The 22,950-nt window shown below is 46.4% G+C and overlaps 1 long non-coding RNA gene across 1 annotated transcript in view; it reads left to right on the top strand.

Annotated features, from left to right (window-relative positions):
- The window catches only part of LOC149985155 (uncharacterized), a 176,124-nt gene extending 159,006 nt beyond the window's left edge, over positions 1–17,118 (top strand). The window contains exon 3 of the long non-coding RNA XR_016487229.1: positions 17,036–17,118. This is a non-coding gene — a long non-coding RNA (uncharacterized LOC149985155). The remainder of the gene's footprint in view (positions 1–17,035) is intronic.
- The last annotated feature ends 5,832 nt before the right edge of the window (positions 17,119–22,950 follow it).

Here is a 22,950-nt window from a genome sequence, read left to right as displayed (position 1 = left end):
GCAGCGCTGGACAGGCGAGGCGCACTGTAGGCCTGATGCGTGGTGCTGGCACTGGTGGTACTGGGCCGAGAACACGCACAGGAAGCCTGGTGCGGGGAGCTGCCACCGGAGGGCTGATGCATGGAGGTGGTACTGGATAGACCGGACCGTGCAGGCGCACTGGAGCTCTTGAGCACCGAGCCTGCCCAACCTTACCTGGCTCGATGCCCACTCTAGCCCGGCCGATAGGAGGAGCTGGTAGGAACCGCACCGGGCTATGCACCCGCACTGGAGACACCGTGCGCACCACAGCATAACACGGTGCCTGCCCGCTCTCTTTAGCCTCCTGTGTAAGCACAGGAAATTAGCGTAGGTCTCCTACCTGGTGTAGTCATACTCCCTGTGAGCCACCCCCCCCCCCCAAGACATTTTTGGGGCTGACTGGGCTTCCATCCGCGTCGCCGTGCTGCCTCCTCATACCAGCGCCTCTCCGCTTTCGCCGCCTCCAGTTCTTCTTTGGGGCGGCGATATTCTCCAGGCTGTGCCCAGGGTCCTTTTCCGTCCAATATCTCCTGCCAAGTCCAGAAGTCCTGTGATCGCTGCTCCTACTGTCGCTGCCTGTCACCACGCCGCTTGGTCCTGTTGTGGTGGGTGATTCTATTACGGATTTCTTCGGGTGAAAGAAAGTCGGACCAAAATGCAGCGTGGTAATTTAGATTCATCTTTAATAATGATCAAAAACTAACAATACAAAAACAAGAAACGTAACACGAAAACCTATACAGCCTATCTGGTGCAAACTAACACAGAGACAGGAACAGTCACCCACGAAACACTCAAAGAATATGGCTGCCTAAATATGGTTCCCAATCAGAGACAACGATAAACACCTGCCTCTGATTGAGAACCACTCCAACCAGCCATAGACTTACCTAGAGAACCCCACTAAGCCACAATCCCAATACCTACTAAAACCCCAAGACAAAACACACCACATAAAAAAAACCCATGTCACACCCTGGCCTGACCAAAATAATAAAGAAAACACAAAATACTAAGACCAGGGTGTGACAGAACCCCCCCCCAAGGTGCGGACTCCCGACCGCACAACTAAACCCATAGGGGAGGGTCCGGGTGGGCGTCTGTCCACGGTGGCGGCTCCGGCTCGGGACGTGGACCCCACTCCAACAAAGTCTTAGTCCCTTTGTAACTAGTCCTTTGATTGGCGACCCTCACCGCCGACCTTGGCCTAATAACCCTCACCATGGACCCCACTGGACTGAGGGGCAGCTCGGGACTGAGGGGAAGCTCGGGACTGAGGGAAAGCTCGGGACTGATGGGGTAGCTCGGGACTGATGGGGTAGCTCGGGACTGAGGGGTAGCTCGGGACTGAGGGGTAGCTCGGGACTGAGAGGAAACCCAGTACTGAGAGGAAGCCCAGGCAGGTAGTAGGATCTGGCAGATCCTGGCTGGCTGGTGGCTCTGGCAGATCCTGGCTGACTGGTGGTTCTGGAAGATCCTGGCTGACTGGCGGATCCTGACTGACTGGCGGATCTGGAAGATCCTGGCTGACTGGCGGATCCTGGTTGACTGGCAGATCTGGAAGATCATGGCTGACTGGCAGATCCTGGCTGACTAGCGGATCTGGAAGATCCTGGCTGACTGGCGGATCCTGGCTGACTGGCGGATCTGGAAGATCCTGGCTGACTGGCGGATCCAGCTGCTCTGGCTGCTCCATGCAGACTGGCAGCTCTGGCTTCTCCATGCAGACTGGCAGCTCTGGCTGCTCCATGCAGACTGGCAGCTCTGGCTGCTCCATGCAGACTGGCAGCTCTGGCTGCGCTGAACAGGCAGGAGACTCCGGCAGCGCTGGAGAGGAGGAAGGCTCTGGCAGCGCTAAACAGGCGGGAGACTCCGGCAGCCTGTAGAGGAAGGCTCTGGCAGCGCTAGACAGGCGGGAGAATCCAGCAGCGCTGGAGAGGAGGAAGGCTATAGCAGCGCTGGACAGGCGAGGCGCACTGTAGGCCTGATGCGTGGTGCTGGCACTGGTGGTACTGGGCCGAGAACACGCACAGGAAGCCTGGTGCGGGGAGCTGCCACCGGAGGGCTGATGCATGGAGGTGGTACTGGATAGACCGGGCCGTGCAGGCGCACTGGAGCTCTTGAGCACCGAGCCTGCCCAACCTTACCTGGCTCGATGCCCACTCTAGCCCGGCCGATACGAGGAGCTGGTAGGTACCGCACCGGGCTATGCACCCGCACTGGAGACACCGTGCGCACCACAGCATAACACGGTGCCTGCCCGGTCTCTCTAGCCCCCCGGTAAGCACAGGAAGTTAGCGTAGGTCTCCTACCTGGTGTAGTCATACTCCCTGTGAGCCGCCCCCCCCCCCCCCAAGACATTTTTGGGGCTGACTGGGCTTCCATCCGCGTCGCCGTGCTGCCTCCTCATACCAGCGCCTCTCCGCTTTCGCCGCCTCCAGTTCTTCTTTGGGGCGGCGATATTCTCCAGGCTGTGCCCAGGGTCCTTTTCCGTCCAATATCTCCTGCCAAGTCCAGAAGTCCTGTGATCGCTGCTCCTCCTGTCGCTGCCTGTCACCACGCCGCTTGGTCCTGTTGTGGTGGGTGATTCTATTACGGATTTCTTCGGGTGAAAGAAAGTCGGACCAAAATGCAGCGTGGTAATTTAGATTCATCTTTAATAATGATCAAAAACTAACAATACAAAAACAAGAAACGTAACACGAAAACCTATACAGCCTATCTGGTGCAAACTAACACAGAGACAGGAACAGTCACCCACGAAACACTCAAAGAATATGGCTGCCTAAATATGGTTCCCAATCAGAGACAACGATAAACACCTGCCTCTGATTGAGAACCACTCCAACCAGCCATAGACTTACCTAGAGAACCCCACTAAGCCACAATCCCAATACCTACTAAAACCCCAAGACAAAACACACCACATAAAAAAACCCATGTCACACCCTGGCCTGACCAAAATAATAAAGAAAACACAAAATACTAAGACCAGGGTGTGACAGAACCCCCCCCCCAAGGTGCGGACTCCCGACCGCACAACTAAACCCATAGGGGAGGGTCCGGGTGGGCGTCTGTCCACGGTGGCGGCTCCGGCTCGGGACGTGGACCCCACTCCAACAAAGTCTTAGTCCCTTTGTAACTAGTCCTTTGATTGGCGACCCTCACCGCCGACCTTGGCCTAATAACCCTCAGCATGGACCCCACTGGACTGAGGGGCAGCTCGGGACTGAGGGGAAGCTCGGGACTGAGGGAAAGCTCGGGACTGATGGGGTAGCTCGGGACTGAGGGGTAGCTCGGGACTGAGGGGTAGCTCGGGACTGAGGGGTAGCTCGGGACTGAGAGGAAACCCAGTACTGAGAGGAAGCCCAGGCAGGTAGTAGGATCTGGCAGATCCTGGCTGGCTGGTGGCTCTGGCAGATCCTGGCTGACTGGTGGTTCTGGAAGATCCTGGCTGACTGGCAGATCCTGACTGACTGGCGGATCTGGAAGATCCTGGCTGACTGGCGGATCCTGGTTGACTGGCAGATCTGGAAGATCATGGCTGACTGGCGGATCCAGCTGCTCTGGCTGCTCCATGCAGACTGGCAGCTCTGGCAGCTCCATGCAGACTGGCAGCTCTGGCTGCTCCATGCAGACTGGCAGCTCTGGCTGCTCCATGCAGACTGGCAGCTCTGGCTGCTCCATGCAGACTGGCAGCTCTGGCTGCTCCATGCAGACTGGCAGCTCTGGCTGCTCCATGCAGACTGGCAGCTCTGGCTGCGCTGAACAGGCAGGAGACTCCGGCAGCGCTGGAGAGGAGGAAGGCTCTGGCAGCGCTAAACAGGCGGGAGACTCCGGCAGCCTGTAGAGGAAGGCTCTGGCAGCGCTAGACAGGCGGGAGACTCCAGCAGCGCTGGAGAGGAGGAAGGCTATAGCAGCGCTGGACAGGCGAGGCGCACTGTAGGCCTGATGCGTGGTGCTGGCACTGGTGGTACTGGGCCGAGAACACGCACAGGAAGCCTGGTGCGGGGAGCTGCCACCGGAGGGCTGATGCATGGAGGTGGTACTGGATAGACCGGGCCGTGCAGGCGCACTGGAGCTCTTGAGCACCGAGCCTGCCCAACCTTACCTGGCTCGATGCCCACTCTAGCCCGGCCGATACGAGGAGCTGGTAGGTACCGCACCGGGCTATGCACCCGCACTGGAGACACCGTGCGCACCACAGCATAACACGGTGCCTGCCCGGTCTCTCTAGCCCCCCGGTAAGCACAGGAAGTTAGCGTAGGTCTCCTACCTGGTGTAGCCATACTCCCTGTGAGCCACCCCCCCCCCCCAAGACATTTTTGGGGCTGACTGGGCTTCCATCCGCGTCGCCGTGCTGCCTCCTCATACCAGCGCCTCTCCGCTTTCGCCGCCTCCAGTTCTTCTTTGGGGCGGCGATATTCTCCAGGCTGTGCCCAGGGTCCTTTTCCGTCCAATATCTCCTGCCAAGTCCAGAAGTCCTGTGATCGCTGCTCCTCCTGTCGCTGCCTGTCACCACGCCGCTTGGTCCTGTTGTGGTGGGTGATTCTATTACGTATTTCTTCGGGTGAAAGAAAGTCGGACCAAAATGCAGCGTGGTAATTTAGATTCATCTTTAATAATGATCAAAAACTAACAATACAAAAACAAGAAACGTAACACGAAAACCTATACAGCCTATCTGGTGCAAACTAACACAGAGACAGGAACAGTCACCCACGAAACACTCAAAGAATATGGCTGCCTAAATATGGTTCCCAATCAGAGACAACGATAAACACCTGCCTCTGATTGAGAACCACTCCAACCAGCCATAGACTTACCTAGAGAACCCCACTAAGCCACAATCCCAATACCTACTAAAACCCCAAGACAAAACACACCACATAAAAAAACGCATGTCACACCCTGGCCTGACCAAAATAATAAAGAAAACACAAAATACTAAGACCAGGGCGTGACAGGGCCAAGCACAGGAAGCAGCTCTTTCAGTAGTTTAGTTGGAGTAGGGTGCAGAATGCAGCTTGGAGGTTTAGAGGCCATTACTATTTTCATTAAAGTGTCAAGAGATATAGGATTAAACAACTTGACTGTTTCCCTTGATCCTAGGTCCTGGCAGCGTTGTGCAGACTCAGGACAACTGAGCTTTGTAGAAATATGCAGATTTAAAGAGGAGTCCGTAATTTGCTTTCTAATGATCATGATCTTTTCGTCAAAGAAGTTAATTAATTTAGTTATATTTGCGACAGTATAAAAAATAGCAGTGGAGGCTCTTCGATATTGTACGGTACTGTCTTTCCAAGCTAGTTGGTAGACTTCCAGTTTGGTGTAGCACCATTTCCGTTCCAATTTTCTGGAAGCTTTCTTCAAGGCTCTGGTATTTTCTGTATTCCAGGGAGCTAGTTACTTATAATAAATGTTTTTTGTTTTTAGGGGTGAGACTGAATCTAGGGTATTACGCAAGGTAAAATTGAGTTCCTCAGTTAGGGGTTAACCAATTTTTGTACTCCGGCGTCCTTGAGTAGGTGAAGGGAGTCTGGAAGGGCATCCAGGAATCTTTGAGTTGTCCGGGAATTTATAGACGTCTTTTGATGATCCTTGGTTGGGCTCTAAGCAGATTATTTGTTGCGATTGCAAACTTAAAAAATTAGTGGTCCGATAGGCCAGGACTATGAGGAAAAAAGCTAAGATCCACAATATTTATTCCACGGGACAAAACTAGGTCCAGAGTATGACTGTGGCAGTGAGTAGGTCAGGAGACATGTTGGACTAAACCCACTGAGTCGATCATGACTCGGAAAGCCTTTGGAGTGGGTGTGTAGACTTTTCCATGTGAATATTAAAATTACCAAAAATGTGAATATTATCTGCCTTGACTACAAGGTCCGATTGGATTTCAGGGAACTCAGTTAGGAACACTGTATACCAAGACATGAAGCCTGTAAACAGTAGCTATAAAAATGTGTTGAGTAGGCTGCATAGATGTAAATTGAAATTTGCTATCGTAAATGTTTGCAACACTAGTGTCACTAGTGTAACCAGGAGAAGAGGCCTCATTTCACTTGTAAATTAATCAGGCTTAGGCCATGTTTCAGTCAGGCCAGTCACATCAGGATTATGATCAGTGATTAGCTCATTGACTATAACTGCCTTGGAAGTGAGGGATCTAACATTAAGTAGCCCTATTTTGAGATTTGAGATATCACAATCTCTTTCAATAATGACAACCTATTGAAACATTCTGGGAACCTTTAAAGAAAAGATTAAATGTGTTCTGGGAATGTTTTTGTGACATCAGGCAAATGTTTTATACAAACATTGTATAATCATCAGCACGACTTGACAGTTGCTGTGTTACGAGAACATTTGACCGCAACCTAACAAATGTTCTGGGAACAGTGACTATCTGAAGTTCACAGTCCGTATGTTTACGTTCAATGTGCTGTCTCGCTCTATTTGTCGAGGCGATGGGTTCACATCAATCAAAATGTTGGACTTTTTTTTCTTCATATAAGCATCCTCCCAGGACACACACAGGTTTCTAGGGTTTGCTTTTCAAGGAACAGCCAACAATTATCTCTCTCTTCCATTCAGGCTAGCACTAGCTCCCTGAAAGTTCAGCAATGTGCAGAGGCAGCTTTCACACCCCTGAGATTGCGGTATGAGACACAACTTCCCTTGTAACCTCACCTCTCCAAGCTAGGGTTTAAGCTCAATCAGATGAAGTGCTTTTTGGTGCCAACTTAGAGAATAGAATAGACGTAGATGTAAGGCTGGATTCTTTCTCTGATGAGGCAACACTCTCAGGCAACCGCATAGCGTGGGTGTTTGCCCAACGGCTGTGTACATGGCGTCACCTCAATCGTCAGATACTAGCTGTTAGATATGCTATTTACTCTGTACTGTGTGTGGGAGGGCTCAGAGGCTGCCGTGGGATCGCCATGCATATTTAACAGGAGGATGAGTACATACACTGGAACCATACCAGAGTACTAGTATGAAAACGACATCTCCTGCATCATACAATACTTTTAGCGGCTTGTAATACAAAGTTCGTCTTAGACAAAGGTAGACAAAGGTACAGGGTCTTCAGAAAGTATTCCTACCCCTTGACTTATTTCACATTTTGTTGTGCTACAGCCTGAATTCAAAATATATTTTTTCTCACCCACCTACACACAATACCCCATAATGACAAAGTGAAATCATGTTTTTAGAAATGTTTGCAAATTAAATGAAAATGAAATGCACAAAGATGTAATTTATGTAAGTATTCACACCTCTGAGTAAATACATGTTAAATTCACAGTTGGCAGCGATTATAGCTGTGATTCTTTCTGGCTAAGTCTCTAAGAGCTTTGCACACCTGGATTGTACATGATTATTTTCAAAATTCTTCAAGCTCTGTCAAATTGGTTGTTGATCATTGCTAGACAACCATTTTCAAGTCTTGCCATATACAGTGGGGCAAAAAATTATTTGGTCAGCCACCAATTGTGCAAGTTCTCCCACTTAAAAAGATGAGAGAGGCCTGTCATTTTCATCATAGGTACACTTCAACTATGACAGACAAATTGAGAAAAAAAATCCAGAAGATGACATTGTATGATTTTTAATGAATTTATTTGCAAACTATGGTGGAAAATAAGTATTTGGTCACCTACAAACAAGCAAGATTTCTGGCTCTCACAGACCTGTAACTTCTTCTTTAAGAGGCTCCTCTGTCCTCCACTCGTTACCTGTATTAATGGCACCTGTTTGAACTTGTTATTTTTTATTTATTTTTTTATTTCACCTTTATTTAACCAGGTAGGCTAGTTGAGAACAAGTTCTCATTTGCAACTGGGACCTGGCCAAGATAAAGCATAGCAGTGTGAACAGACAACACAGAGTTACACATGGAGTAAACAATTAACAAGTCAATAACACAGTAGAAAAAAAAGAGAGTCTATATACATTGTGTGCAAAAGGCATGAGGAGGTAGGCGGATAATTACAATTTTGCAGATTAACACTGGAGTGATAAATGATCAGATGGTCATGTACAGGTAGAGATATTGGTGTGCAAAAGAGCAGAAAAGTAAATAAATAAAAACAGTATGGGGATGAGGTAGGTAAAATTGGGTGGGCTATTTACCGATAGACTATGTACAGCTGCAGCGATCGGTTAGCTGCTCAGATAGCAGATGTTTGAAGTTGGTGAGGGAGATAAAAGTCTCCAACTTCAGTGATTTTTGCAATTCGTTCCAGTCACAGGCAGCAGAGAACTGGAACGAAAGGCGGCCAAATGAGGTGTTGGCTTTAGGGATGATCAGTGAGATACACCTGCTGGAGTGCGTGCTACGGGTGGGTGTTGCCATCGTGACCAGTGAACTGAGATAAGGCGGAGCTTTACCTAGCATGGACTTGTAGATGATCTGGAGCCAGTGTTTCTGGCAACGAATATGTAGCGAGGACCAGCCGACTAGAGCATACAGGTCGCAGTGGTGGGTGGTATAAGGTGCTTTAGTAACAAAACGGATGGCACTGTGATAAACTGCATCCAGTTTGCTGAGTAGAGTGTTGGAAGCTATTTTGTAGATGACATCGCCGAAGTCGAGGATCGGTAGGATAGTCAGTTTTACTACGGTAAGTTTGACGGCGTGAGTGAAGGAGGTTTTGTTGCGGAATAGAAAGCCGACTCTAGATTTGATTTTAGATTGGAGATGTTTGATATGAGTCTGGAAGGAGAGTTTACAGTCTAGCCAGACACCTAGGTACTTATAGATGTCCACATATTCTAGGTCGGAACCATCCAGGGTGGTGATGCTAGTCTGGCGTGCGGGTGCAGGCAGCGAACAGTTGAAAAGCATGCATTTGGTTTTACTAGCGTTTAAGAGCAGTTGGAGACCACGGAAGGAGTGTTGTATGGCATTGAAGCTCGTTTGGAGTTTAGATAGCACAGTGTCCAAGGACGGGCCGGAAGTATGCAGAATGGTGTCGTCTGCGTAGAGGTGGATCAGGGAATCGCCCGCAGCAAGAGCAACATCATTGATATATACAGAGAAAAGAGTCGGCCCGAGAATTGAACCCTGTGGCACCCCCATAGAGACTGCCAGAGGACCGGACAGCATGCCCTCCGATTTGACACACTGAACTCTGTCTGCAAAGTAGTAAACCAGGCAAGGCAGTCATCAGAAAAACCGAGGCTACTGAGTCTGCCGATAAGAATATGGTGATTGACAGAGTCGAAAGCCTTGGCAAGGTCGATGAAGACGGCTGCACAGTACTGTCTTTTATCGATGGCGGTTATGATATCGTTTTGTACCTTGAGCGTGGCTGAGGTGCACCCGTGACCGGCTCAGAAACCAGATTGCACAGCGGAGAAGGTACGGTGTGATTCGAGATGGTCAGTGACCTGTTTGTTGACTTGGCTTTCGAAGACCTTAGATAGGCAGGGCAGGATGGATATAGGTCTGTAACAGTTTGGGTCCAGGGTGTCTCCCCCTTTGAAGAGGGGGATGACTGCGGCAGCTTTCCAATCCTTGGGGATCTCAGACAATATGAAAGAGAGGTTGAACAGGCTGGTAATAGGGGTTGTGACGATGGCGGCAGATAGTTTCAGAAATAGAGGGTCCAGATTGTCAAGCCCAGCTGATTTGTACGGGTCCAGGTTTTGCAGCTCTTTCAGAACATCTGCTATCTGGATTTGGGTAAAGGAGAACCTGGAGAGGCTTGGGCGAGTAGCTGCGGGAGGGGGCGGAGCTGTTGGCCGAGGTTGGAGTAGCCAGGAGGAAGGCATGGCCAGCCGTTGAGAAATGCTTGTTGAAGTTTTCGATAACCATGGATTTATCGGTGGTGACCGTGTTACCTAGCCTCAGTGCAGTGGGCAGCTGGGAGGAGGTGCTCTTGTTCTCCATGGACTTCACAGTGTCCCAGAACTTTTTGGAGTTAGAGCTACAGGATGCAAATTTCTGCCTGAAGAAGCTGGCCTTTGCTTTCCTGACTGACTGCGTGTATTGGTTCCTGACTTCCCTGAACAGTTGCATATCGCGGGGACTATTCGATGCTATTGCAGGCCGCCACAGGATGTTTTTGTGCTGGTCGAGGGCAATCAGGTCTGGAGTGAACCAAGGGCTATATCTGTTCTTAGTTCTGCATTTTTTGAACGGAGCATGCTTATCTAAAATGGTGAGGAAGTTACTTTTAAAGAATGACCAGGCATCCTCAACTGACGGGATGAGGTCAATATCCTTCCAGGATACCCGGGCCAGGGCGATTACAAAGGCCTGCTCACAGAAGTGTTTTAGGGAGCGTTTGACAGTGATGAGGGGTGGTCGTTTGACTGCGGATTCGTAGCGGATACAGGCAATGAGGCAGTGATCGCTGAGATCCTGGTTGAAGACAGCGGAGGTGTATTTGGAGGGCCAGTTGGTCGGGATGATGTCTATGAGGGTGCCCTTGTTTACAGATTTAGGGTTGTACCTGATGGGTTCCTTCGTGATTTGTGTGAGATTGAGGGCATCTAGCTTAGAATGTAGGACTGCCGGGGTGTTAAGCATATCCCAGTTTAGGTCACCTAACAGAACAAACTCTGAAGCTAGATGGGGGGCGATTAATTCACAAATGGTGTCCAGGGCACAGCTGGGAGCTGAGGGGGGTCGGTAGCAGGCGGCAACAGTGAGAGACTTATTTCTGGAGAGAGTAATTTTTTTTATTTGTAGTTTTTATCAATATAAAAGACACCTGTCCACAACCTCAAACAGTCACACTCCAAACTCGACTATGGCCAAGACCAAAGAGCTGTCAAAGGACACCAGAATCAAAATTGTAGACCTGCACCAGGCTGGGAAGACTGAATCTGCAATAGGTAAGCAGCTTGGTTTGAAAAAATCAACTGTGGGAGCAATTATTAGGAAATGGAAGACATACAAGACCACTGATAATCTCCCTCGATCTGGGGCTCCACGCAAGATCTCACCCCGTGGGGTCAAAATGATCACAAGAACGGTGAGCAAAAATCCCAGAACCACACGGGGGGACCTAGTGAATGACCTGCAGAGAGCTGGGACCAAAGTAACAAAGCCTACCATCAGTAACACACTATGCTGCCAGGGACTCAAATCCTGCAGTGCCAGACGTGTCTCCCTGTTTAAGCCAGAACATGTCCAGGCCCGTCTGAAGTTTGCTAGAGAGCATTTGGATGATCCAGAAGAAGATTGGGAGAATGTCATATGGTCAGATGAAACCAAAATATAACTTTTTGGTAAAAACTCAACTCGTCGTGTTTGGAGGACAAAGAATGCTGAGTTGCATCCAAAGAACACCATACCTACTGTGAAGCATGGGGGTGGAAACATCATGCTTTGGGTCTGTTTCTCTGCAAAGGGATGAGGACGACTGATCCCTGTAAAGGAAAGAATGAATGGGGCCATGTATCGTGAGATTTTGAGTGAAAATCTCCTTCCATCAGCAAGGGCATTGAAGATGAAACGTGGCTGGGTCTTTCAGCATGACAATGATCCCAAACACACCACCCGGGCAACGAAGTAGTGGCTTCGTAAGAAGCATTTCAAGGTCCTGGAGTGGCCTAGCCAGTCTCCAGATCTCAACCCCATAGAAAATCTTTGGAGGGAGTTGAAAGTCCGTGTTGCCCAGCAACAGCCCCAAAACATCACTGCTCTAGAGGAGATCTGCAGGAGATCTGAGGAATGGGCCAAAATACCAGCAACAGTGTGTGAAAACCTTGTGAAGACTTACAGAAAACGTTTGACCTCTGTCATTGCCAACAAAGGGTATATAACAAAGTATTGAGATAAACTTTTGTTATTGACCAAATACTTATTTTCCACCATAATTTGCAAATCAATTCATTAAAAATCCTACAATGTGATTTTTTTTTTCTAATTTTGTCTGTCATAGTTGAAGTGTACCTATGATGAAAATTACAGGCCTCTCTCATCTTTTTAAGTGGGAGAACTTGCACAATTGGTGGCTGACTAAATACTTTTTTGCCCCACTGTATTTTCATGCAGATTTAAGTCAAAACTGTAACTCGGCCACTCAGGAATATTCACTGTCTTCTTGGTAAGCAACTCCAGTGTAGATTTGGCCTCGTCTTTTAGGTTATTGTCCTGCTGAAGTGTGAATGAATCTCTGTGTCTAGTGGAAAGCAGACTGAACCAGGTTTTCCTCTAGGATTTTGCCTGTGCCTAGCTCCATTCGGTTTCTTCTTTATCCAGAAAAACATCCCAGTCCTTAACAACTACAAGCGTACCCATAACATGATGCCACCAATCGGCTTGCAAATATGGAGAGTGGTACTCCGTGATGTATTGGATTTGCCCCAAACATTTGTATTCAGGACAATAAGTGAATTGCTTTGCCACTTTTTTCACAGTATTATTTAGTGCCTTGTTACATTATACAGGCTTCCTGCTTTTCACTCTGTCAGCTAGGTTAGTATTGTGGAGTAACTACAATGTTGTTGATCCATCCTCAGTTTTCTCCTATCACAGCCATTCAACTTTGTAACTGTTTTAAAATCACCATTGGCCTCATGGTGAAATCCCTGAAGAGTCATTCAAAAATCATGTTAAACGCTATTAGCACACAGTGAGTCTATGAAACTTATTATGTGACTTGTTAAAAAACCCTAAAATTGATGTCCGCGCCCCTGTGGAAATCAATTGGCATAATAAAATAATCCCCATAAAAATCTGTCAGTTTTGGTATTTGATATTTGGTATTTTATTAGGATCCCTATTAGCTGTTGCAAAAGCAGCAGCTACTCTTCCTGGAGTCCACACAAAACATGAAACATAGTACAAAATTAGACAAGAACAGCTCAAGGACAGAACTATGTAAATTTTTAAAAAGGCACATGTAGCCTACATATCAATGCATACACACAAACTATCTAGGTCAAATAGGGGAGAGGCGTTGTTATTTGAGCAATATGAAATGGAACGGAGTTCCGTGCAACAATGGCTCTATATAATACTGTATGTTTTCTTGAATTTGTTCTGGATTTGGGGACTATGGAAAGATACCTGGTGGCATGTTTGGTGGGATAAATGTGTGTATCAGAGCTGTGTGTAAATTGACTATGCAAACAATTTGGGATTTTCAACACATTCATGTTTCTTATTAAAATAGTGATGCAGTCAGTCTCTCCTCAACTCTTAGTCAAGAGAGACTGGCATGCATAGTGTCGTGACGTTGTATTAGCTAATGTGACGACTGTTGCTCATCGAATGATTACAAGTTTCTAATTGCGGGATTAACTGAATCAAGCAATTATTAACTCATTAACCTGGGGCACCATGGGAAAACTAGTTTTAATTGAGTTTCTATTTCCCAAATTAACTCAAAGAATATCAGAATATAGATTTTACAACAGCCGCTAATTAACCAGTTGCCTCTACCAATCTCATTCTGAACATCGTATAGCCCGTGAATCTGCACGGACCCGAGTCTCACTAATGAATTATGAAGTTGATTATTTATTTACTAAAAAGCTAAAATGATGATAAAAGATACACATAGACAAAACACATTATAGGCTATTGATTAGAACTTAGTATAACGGGCCAACACACTATGGCGCGTGTTAGCCACAATGAGGATTTCAATAGAGAGAGAAAAAAGAAAGTACACAAGAGAAATATATATTTGGGTGAATTTGTCAGCTACGCTATTCTAACCCTAGCTTTGCCCCAAACTGCCGCTCTTATGTGTCAGAATATAATGATGTAGTTACGTGGGGATGATCTCCGAGGATTCTTTGCGTGGACCTTTCCGCTGTTCGATGACGCACTTCTCCTGCACACCTCCCTGCTCGTCCTCCCGATGTCAGTGTCCTTTTTGGGTTAGGAGTCTGTTCCCTCACCCATTTCTCTGGAAGGGGTCTTCTGAGGACAGACAGCTGTAGCTCAGAGCTCACAGCATAGGAATGAAACCCTTTAGATACCACGATTCTATGGGAGATGGAGGCTAGGTGGTTTGACTTGAATTCGCCCCCTTAGACACAGCTACTCATCCGTAGCTTGGGTAGAAAAGGTTTTCTTTGTCCTCAAACTTGCGTTGCGTTCTGGGTTCGTTGACTTTTTTAGACCTTGCTGCAGCTGGGGTCACGTAGTCCTCCTGTAAATTCTATACTCACAGGTTTTATACCCTTGGGTCAGAAGTGGGCGTAGCCACATTTAGGGCAATTCTCTGGGCGTACCAAGTTAAGAGCAAGGTCTAGGTTTTATTCAAATCCAATTTTAGACAACTAACTTAACATTTCATCTTCCCCAAAACATTCTCTTTGATTTGGATATTTTCCATACAATGTACAATGTAAAAACATCAAACATCTACTAGGAAAACTCTTCACGTTACAATGTTTTCGTAATAACGTAATCTATTAACCTTTAATAACAAAACAAAAATGACATACATTTTCATATTCCATCTACCGTCATGACCACCATTGTGGCTGACGAAAACCATTGTTCCAAAGTCCCTTTATTTCATGTTTAATGTTCTGAGGCTGGTTCTCAGTAACAGGACAAAGGAATTTGTCTGTGGCCTGAGATTTACCAGGGGCGTGAGGGACCATAAAACCCCCCACATCTTCAGACCCCTCGATCTCTCCTCCTCTGTTGGGGTTGAGAGATAATCGGTAGGGTTGTGGTCTCCTGTAACCTGACCTGGTCAGGACAGTCATGACAATAGTATTTATATTAGCCCTCTGATTACAATTAAGAGCAAAACATGCTGCTCTGTTCTGGGCCAGATGTAGCTTAACTGGACCACACGACTGGACAATAATCAAGATTAGACAAAACAAGAGCCTGCAGAACTTGCTTTTTGGAATGTGGTGTCAAAAAAGCAGATATTATTACGGCTAGACCTCTCCCCATCTTTGCAACCATTGAATCCATATGTTTTGACCATGACAATTTACAATCTAAGGTAACGCCGGTCACAACTTGCCCTCCTATGTTGAACATAATAAACGGCTCTCTATCCACCGGATGTGTACCAAACTCACTAAAAGTGGCAGTAATAAAGCCTCTCTTGAAAAAGCTAAACCTTGACCCAGAAAATATAAAAAACTAATCGGCCTATATCGAATCTTCCATTCCTCTCAAAATTCTTTGAAAAGGCTGTTGCCCAGCAACTCACTGCCTTCCTGAAGACAAACAATGTTTACGAAATACTTCAGTCTGGTTATAAACCCCAACATAGCACTGAGACTGCACTTGTGAAGGTGGTAAATGACCTTTAAATGGCATCAGACCGAGGCTCTGCATCTAACCTCGTGCTCCTAGACCTTAGTGCTGTTTTTGATACCATCAATCACCACATTCTTTTGGAGAGATTGGAAACCCAAATTGGTCTACACGGACAAGTTCTGGCCTGGTTTAGATCTTATCTGTCGGAAAGATATCAGTTTGTCTCTGTGAATGGTTTGTCCTCTGACAAATCAACTGTACATTTTGGTGTTCCTCAAGGTTCCGTTTTAGGACCACTATTGTTTTCACTATATATTTTACCTCTTGGGGATGTCATTCGAAAACATAATGTTAACTTTCACTGCTATGCGGATGACACACAGCTGTACATTTCAATGAAACATGGTGAAGCCCCAAAATTGCCCTCGCTAGAAGTCTGTGTTTCAGACATAAGGAAGTGGATGGCTGCAAACGTTCTACTTTTAAACTCGGACAAAACAGAGATGCTTGTTCTAGGTCCCAAGAAACAAAGAGATCTTCTGTTGAATCTGACAATTAATCTTAATGGTTGTACAGTCGTCTCAAATAAAACTGTGAAGGACATCGGTGTTACTCTGGACCCTGATCTCTCTTTTGACGACCATATCAAGACTGTTTCAAGGGCAGCTTTTTTCCATCTACGTAACATTGCAAAAATCAGAAAACTTCTGTCCAAAAATTATTCCGAAAAATTAATCCATGCTTTTGTTACTTCTAGGTTAGACTACTGCAATGCTCTACTTTCCGGCTACCCGGATAAAGCACTAAATAAACTTCAGTTAGTGCTAAATACGGCTGCTAGAATCCTGACTAGAACCAAAAAATTATCATATTACTCCAGTGCTAGCCTCCATACACTGGCTTCCTGTTAAGGCAAGGGCTGATTTCAAGGTTTTACTGCTAACCTACAAAGCATTACATGGGCTTGCTCCTACCTATCTTTCTGATTTGGTCCTGCCATACATACCTACACGTACACTACGGTCACAAGACACAGGCCTCCTAATTGTCCCTAGAATTTCTAAGCAAACAGCTGGAGGCAGGGCTTTCTCCTATAGAGCTCCATTTTAATGGAATGGTCTGCCTACCCATGTGAGAGACGCAGACTCGGTCTCAACCTTTAAGTCTTTACTGAAGACTCATCTCTTCAGTGGGTCATATGATTGAGTGTAGTCTGGCCCAGGAGTGTGAAGGTGAATGGAAAGGCTCTGGAGCAACGAACCGTCCTTGCTGTCTCTGCCTGGCCGGTTCCCCTCTTTCCACTGGGATTCTCTGCCTCTTACCCTATTACAGGGGCTGAGTCACTGGCTTACTGGTGCTCTTTCATGCCGTCCCTAGGAGGGGTGCATCATTTGAGTGGGTTGAGTCACTGATGTGATCTTCCTGTCTGGGTTGGCGTCCCCCCCCCCCCCCTTGGGTTGTGCCGTGGCGGAGATCTTTGTGTGCTACACTCGACCTTGTCTCAGGATGGTCAGTTGGTGGCTGAAAATATCCCTCTAGTGGTATGAGGGCTGTGCTTTGGCAAAGTGGGTTGGGTTATATCCTTCCTGTTTGGCCCTGTCTGGGGGTATCATCGGATGGGGCCACAGTGTCTCCTGACCCGTCCTGTCTCAGCCTCCAGTATTTATGCTGCAGTAGTTTATGTGTCGGGGGGCTAGGGTCAGTTTGTTATATCTGGTGTATTTCTCCGGTCTTATTGCGGTGTCCTGTGTGAATTTAAATATGCTCTCTCTAATTCTCTCTTTCTCTCTTTCTTTCTCTCTATCGGAGGACCTGAGCCCGAGGACCATGCCTCAGGACTACCTGGCATGAGGACTCCTTGCTGTCCCCAGTCCACCTGGCCGTGCTGCTGCTCCAGTTTCAACTGTTCAGCACCTGAGGTGCTGACTTGCTGCACCCTCGACAACTACTGTGATTATTATTATTATCTATTGAACACTGTTCTTTCTGTCTGAAATATTATCATTTATTTACATATTAGGGTACCTGAGGATTGATTAGAAACGTTGTTTGACTTTTGATTAGAAACATTGTTTGATCAAAGTTTACCAGTAGCTTTCTGGATTCCTTTTTATGCATGTTGAAGGACTGGATTACTGAAATCAATTGTGCCAACTAAACATACTTTTTGGATATAAAGAAGGACTTTAGCTTTTAAATGATGTAAGACACTTGTATGTTCAGGAATGTTTAATATTTCGATTTTCTTATTTTGACTTTGGTATTCAGCAATTTCCCCCGGATGTTGTCGCAGGTGGACCGCTAGCGATCCGTAATCCCTAAGAGGTTTAAAGTCCCCAGCTATAATAAACGTGGCCTCAGGATATGCAGTTTCCAGTTTGCACAAGGTCCAGTGTAGTTTCTTGAGAGCCATCGTGGTTTCGGTTTAAGGGAGAATGTGCACGGCTGTGACGATAACCAAAGAAAATGATCTAGGGCGGTAATGCGGTCAGCATTTGATTGTGAAGTATTCTAGGTCGGGTGAGCAAAAGCACTTGAGTTCCTGTACGTTACCACAATATCACCATGAAAAGTTAATCATGAAACATACAGCTCCGCCTTTCTTCTTCACAGAGAGTTACACCCCTTGTTATGTTGTTTCATGAAGGGGGTGAGTTGCTTAGGTCCAGTTTTCAAGCCTTTAGTCTCGTCTTGGGATTTGTCTATTGTGCTTGAGGCTATTTCACAGCAGCCGTTTGAGCCCCTGGAAAATGTGGAGATTAAATACATATCCGTTAAGATCGCTTTACTGGTCGCACTTAAGTCCCCGCAAAACGAGTGAGTGAGCTGCATGCAGTTCAGCATTCATGCCTACAGTTTGTCCAGGGTTTTTCCAAGGTTTCCTTGTTGCACAACCCCCGCCTTCATGCCTACGGTCAGCAGCAATTACAATTGTATCGCCCTGGAGCTTGTGGCTTTCCATCTACGGCCCTTCCCTTTTATGGAAGAAGAGTGTTTTCATCGTTTATGTCCAGTATGCACATTACACATATACTTGGATAGAATTTGAGATTTGTGCAAGAGCGACCAACTCTGTGTCCTGGGCACCTCCCTGTGAGGGGAGGCCCCTCTCCTGTCAATGGTTTTCACATTGGATTGTGGAAGATATTATATTGGCTTATAATAGCAAGGGGGGTCCTTCCTAACTCAGGTGTCGGAGAGGAAGGAAACCGCTCAGAGATTTCACAATGGGGCCAATGGTAACTTTAAAGCAGTTACAGTGTTTATTGGCTGTGATAGGAGAAAACTGAGAATGGATCTGTAATTGCTGCCAAAGGTGCTTCTACAAAATATTGCCTCAAGGGTGTGAATACGTACGTACATTTCTTCTGTATTACATTTTTTTTTTTAAACGTGCAACAATTTAAAAAAACGGGTTTTCATTTCGTCATTATGGGGTATTGTGTGAGAGAAAAAAAGTATGTGTGAGAAAAAAAAGTATATTTAATCCATTTTGAATTCAGGCTGTAATACATAAGTCACGGGGTATGAATACTTTCTGAAGGCACTGTAGTCACAGGGTAAATTGACTAGTCATCAGGATATATGATACACAGTGAAGCAGCAACAGTGCAGTCGCAAAGTATTCAAACTCCTTCCCTTTTCCCACATTTTGTTACGTCCAGCCTTATTCTAAAACTTTTCAAAATAAAGCACATCCCTCATCAATCTACACACAATACCCAATAATGACAAAGCGAAAACACGTTTTAAGACATTTTTGTAAATGTATTGAAAATGAAAAACAGAAATATTAGATTAACATAAGTATTCAGACCCTTTGCTATGAGACTCAAAATTGATCCTTGAGATGTTTCTAGAACTTGATTGGAGTCCACCTGTGGTAAATTCAATTGATTGGACATGATTTGGAAAGGCACAAACTTGTCTATATAAGGTCCCACAGTTGACAGAGCAAAAACCAAGCAATAAGGTCAAAATAATTGTCTGTAGAGCGCAGAGACAGGATTGTGTTGAGGCACAGATCTGGGGAAGGGTACAAAAAAATGTCTGCAGCATTGAAGGTCCCAAAAAACACAGTGGCCTTCATCAATCTTAAATGGAAAAAGTTTGGAACCACCAAGACTCTTCATGAAGCTGGCCGCCCAGCCAAACTGAGCGATTGGGTGAGAAGGGGTCTTGGTCAGAGAAGTGAACAGGAACCTGATGGTTACTCTGACAGAGCTCCAGAGTTCCTCTATGGAGAAGGGAGGACAACCATCTCCGTGAAGCATGAGTGGCTTCAGGACAAGTCTCTGAATGTCCTTGAGTGGCCCAGCCAGAGCCCGAACTTTAACCCGATCTAACATCTCTGGAGAGACCTGAAAATAGCTGTGCAGCAACGGATGGCACTGTGATAGACTGCGTCCAATTTGCTGAGTAGAGTGTTGGAGGGTATTTTGTAAATGACATCGCCGAAGTCAAGGATTGGCAGGATAGTCAGTTTTACCAGGGTATGTTTGGCAGCATGAGTGAATGAGGCTTTGTTGCGAAATAAGAGATGTTAATATGAGTCTGGAAGGAGAGTTTACGTTCTAGCCAGAAACTTAAGTATTTGTAGTTGTCCACATATTCTAAGTCAGAACTGTCCAGAGTAGTGATGCTAGGTGGGCGGGCGGGTGAGGGAAGCAATTGGTTGAAGAGCATGCATTTAGTTTTACTAGTGTTTAAGAGCAGTTGGAGGCCACAGAAGGAGTGTTGTATGGCATTGAAGCTCGTTTGGAGGTTTGTTAACACAGTATCCAAAGAAGGGCCAGATGTATACAGAATGGTGTTGTCTGCGTACAGGCGGATCAAAGAATCACCCGCAGCAAGAGCGACATCATTGATATATACAGAGAAAAGAGTCGGCCCATAGAGACTGCCAGAGCTCTGGACAACAGGCCCTCCAATTTGACACACTGAACTCTATCTGAGATGTAGTTAGTGAACCAGGGGAGGCAGTCATTAGAGAAACCAAGACTGTTGAGTCTGCCGACAAGAATACGGTGATTGACTGAGTCGAAAGCCTTGGCCAGGTCGATGAAGACAGCTGCACAATACTGTTTTTTTTTATTGATGGTGGTTATGATATCGTTTAGGACCTAAGGACCCTGAGCGTGGCTGAGATACACCCGTGACCAGCTCGGAAACCGGATTGCATAGCAGAGAAGGTACGGTGGGATTAGAGATGGCCGGTGATCTGTTTGTTCACTTGGCGTTCGAAGAAGGGCAGGGCAGGATGGATATAGGTCTGTAACAGTTTGGGTCTAGAGTGTCTCCCCCTTTGAAGAGGGGGATGACCGCGGCCACTTTCCAATCTTTAGGAATCTCAGATGATACGAAAGAGAGGTTGAACAGACTAGTAATAGGGGTTGTGACAATGGCGGGTGTTCATTTTAGGAAAAGAGGGTCCAGATTGTCTGGACAAGGGAGCTAACCGAGTGATGTAGAGCGGGACTAGGGTCTCTACAGTAAAATAAAACAATGAGAGCTACCCTAAACAACAGTATACAAGGCATATTGACATTAGAAGCATAAAGCAATCACAGGTGTTGATTGGTAAGGCTAAGACAACGGGTAAACAGCTAAGACAACAACAATGGGTAAATGGCGATGAATGGGCAGAGACGGTCAGTTAGCTACACATAGGGCCTGAGTTCGTGACTGGGGCCGACAGATAAACAAAATTAAGTACCGTGTTAATGAACAGTCAAGTAGGCCTCAGCTGTGTAGCCGAGTGATCATAGGGTCCAATAAGCAGCAATGGATGAAACAGGGAGCCGCTCGGCAGTCGTCACTACGCTTGGCGAGCGGGAGACACGGCGCTCAGAGAGTTAGCGGGCCGGGGCTAGTAGCTGGGTCCTCAACGACATCAACGACATAGAGGCCGGTTCAGAGCACATCTGTCGAATTACGTCGGGGCTCCGTGTCGACAAAGGGTCCAGGCCAATTGGCAAAAGAGGTATTGTAGTTGGTGTACTTTGTTTGCTAGCCCGGGGGAATGGGCCTAGCTCGAGGCTAACTGGTGCTTGCATCTGGACAAAGGTGATGGCCACTCGGTAGCAGCTAGCTAGCTGCGATGATCCGGTGTAATGGTCCAGAGCTTGTGGCAGGAATCCGGTGATGTAGTGGGGAAAAAAAGCAGTCCAATATGCTCAGGGCTGATATCGCTCTGTGCAGACTGGCAGATATTATCCAGGCTATCCAGGCTAAATCGGCTGGTGTCTGTGCTAAAGGTAAAGACTGTTAGCAGTGGCTAACAATGACTAAATAGCTAGAAGCTAATTAGCTGGCTAACTTCTGATGGAGGTCCAGTTATAAGGTCTAAAAACCACGTTGGATGAGGCGGGTTGCAGGAAGGCATATTTAATTCGAAAATGGAAAAAGAGATTGAAATGTATGCAGAAAAAAGAAAAAAGCGGAATATTTACACGGGACAAAATTGGGAAAGAAACAAACACGTCTTGCTGCTACGCCATCTTGGAAAATACTTCAAGATGCCCAATGGGGTATGCCCAATGTCTAAAAAACAGTTTTTGCTTTTTCTTTATCGGGTATTGTGTGTAGATTGATGAGGGAAAAAAACAATTTAATACATTTTTAGAATAAGGCTGTAATGTAACAAAATGTAGAAATAGTCAAAGGGTCTGAATATTTTCCGAATAGACTGTATATGATGATTGTACGTAAGTGTGTGTGTGTGTGTGTGTGTGTGTGTGTGTAAAGTCAGTATAAATGTGTTGCAGGTTATGTGTGTGTGAGCAAATTAAGTGAGTGTGTGTGTTGGAGTGTCAGTGTCCATGAGTGTATAGAGTCCTGTGAGTGTGCATAGAGACAGCTCAAAAATACAAACAAAATACAAGAGTCAACTCCGATAGTCTGTATAGCCATTTTGTTAGCTATTTAGCAGTCTTATGGCTTGGGGACAGAAGCTGTTCAGGAGCCTGTTGATGTCAGACTTGATGCACCGGTAACGCTTGCCATGAAGAAGTAGAGAGAACAGTCTATGGGCTTTGGTGGCTGAAGTCTTTTTCACACCGCCTGATATAGATGTCCTGGATGGCAGGGAGCTCGGCCCCAGTGATGTACTGGGCTGTCCACACCACCATCTGTCGTACCATGCGATTGAGGGCGGTGCTGTTACCAAATCAAGCAGTGATGCAGCCTGTTAACATCCACTCAGTTGCGTAGCTGTGGACGTTTTTGAGGATTTGAGGGCCCATGCCAAACCTTTTCAACCTCCTGAGGGGGAAGAGGCACATGCATACTTCTCCACGACAGTGCGCTCGTGTGGACGATTTTAAGTCCTTAGTGATTTAGACACAGAGGAACTTGAAGCTCTAGGCCTCGTGTGGACGATTTTAAGTCCTTAGTGATTTAGACACAGAGGAACTTGAAGCTCTAGGCCCGTCGATGTGGATAGGGGTGTGACAAGCTTGGAGGGGACAATGGTGATGAACGATGAATGGTAGTCAATGAACAGCAATCTCACATAGGTATTTCTATAGGTAGGTGAGGGCAGTTTGGAGTGCAATTGAGATTGTGTCGTCTATAGATCTGTTGGGGCAGATTGGAGTGGCTCTAGGGTGCCTGGAATGATGGAGTTGATGTGTGCCATAACCAGGCATTCAATTCATTTAGCACTCACATCTGTAATCATGAAATTATTTGAAAGCCTGGTTATGGCACACATCAACTCCATC

Source organism: Oncorhynchus mykiss, chromosome 2 (assembly GCF_057628025.1).
Source record: "Oncorhynchus mykiss isolate SJ-2025 chromosome 2, ASM5762802v1, whole genome shotgun sequence".
Lineage (NCBI taxonomy): Eukaryota > Metazoa > Chordata > Actinopteri > Salmoniformes > Salmonidae > Oncorhynchus > Oncorhynchus mykiss.
This window is presented reverse-complemented; position numbering and strand designations above follow the sequence as displayed.